Raw genomic sequence first — 1634 nt, 5'->3', positions numbered from 1 at the left:
CACCGGAATATGCTGGTGGTTATGGTTGGTTAATCATGTTTCCTCCCGGCCATTATCCCTCCCCCTCCTCCTCGACGGCGACGAGGCATCGTCTCGCCGCCGAGCTAGTGCGGGCCGGGGGTCCACACGGGCCTAGCTAAGCTAGCTTGGTGAGAGGCACTTATCAGCAGTCGAAGACGCAAGATGGTTAGTACACCGTCACCGTGTGACCGCAGGCTGCAAAACGTTTCTCTGAATCCTTGGCGCTGCATCTATCATTCTCACTTTTCAGAAGGGAAAACGCCCTGCCTACGTGCCGCACTCGCGTTGCAGCCTCGGCAAAACGGAGAGATCGAGCAGAGAAGCACAGGACCGGCCGGCTTGAGTTTCACTAGTGGCACGACTTGGACCTCTCGCGTGTCATGTTACATTTCTGGTGACCTGGGAACAGAATTGTAATAGAACAGCAGCAACAGACGTTTGCCCCAAAGTCCAAAAACGCATGCGTCCCGGACCTAACGCACCGTCACATCGTCGTTGCTCCGGCGCGGTCTGAATCGGCTGGAACCCGTGTTGGTCCGGGCGGGGCGGTGTTGCTTTGCAGCGCGGCCAGCAGGTTAGGGTTAGGTGACAACAACAAACGGGAACTAGAATCGGAGAAAAGAAGGAGAAGAAGAGGAAGGGCACCATCCATCCATCCATCCACGCATGTTGCTGTCGCGAAAGCACAGGCCAGGGCGCGGCTATGTCTGCGTGCGTGTGTGCGCGGGAGCAGTAGCGGAGACAGGGAGGGTGCAGGGGGTGCTCAAGCCCTCCCTACTACCTTGGTTTCCATGGAAGCCCCCCAAACCCCCCTACAAATTTTGGGGAGGAAGAAGAAGAAATGAAAAAATTTTAAGGAGAAAGAAGAAGGAATGAGAGGAGGGAGGAGGAAAAAAGAAAGGAAAGCCCCCTAGCTCTGGATTCTGGCTCCGCCGCTGCGCGGGAGGTTTGGTACGGGATCCGAAAAAGGACCCGGCAACGCCACAATCTTCACGCGAGTTGCGAGATACCAAACTCCAAAAGAGACGCGGGACCGAACGAACCCGGCCGCCTGCTTGGCCTTGTGTCAAGGTTTGTTTCCTTCGCACTCATGCATGGACTTTCTCCTGTGCTGCTGCTGCTGCTTCGGTGCTTCTTCCACGGGCGAGGAGCTCCGCCGTCGACGCCTCCAACGTCCAGAGGTTGGGAGGGAGACGCGGGTCGCTAGGCGCTAGCTACGACGCACGCGGGCAGACGCGAGGGTACGAAACCGCGGCTTGATGATGACAAGCGTATGTATGAACGGACGAACGCGGATTGAGCGGCGCCAGAGTCAAGGCAACAGCACCTGTGTAATGCACAACGCAGGTAACGTCGGCGGGGAGGAAGAGGAATTGTGCTGGGCGCGTGTAATGACTGATGGGTTCATTCAGGCCGAATCTCTGTAAGAGTATACTGCAAGTAAATGAGCACAAGGTTTTTCTTATGAAAGCGTATTTCTAAGCGCATCCGAGAAATTGGATTTGCAGATCTTGAGATCGAGGAAATTGCCGCGTAGTACATGCATCTCTCTATCGACAGGCATATCATATCACTATATAAGTAATTAGTTGTAAATGCGAGCATTTATACCG

The sequence above is a fragment of the Panicum virgatum genome, chromosome 5K, assembly GCF_016808335.1.
Source record: "Panicum virgatum strain AP13 chromosome 5K, P.virgatum_v5, whole genome shotgun sequence".
Lineage (NCBI taxonomy): Eukaryota > Viridiplantae > Streptophyta > Magnoliopsida > Poales > Poaceae > Panicum > Panicum virgatum.
This window is presented reverse-complemented; position numbering follows the sequence as displayed.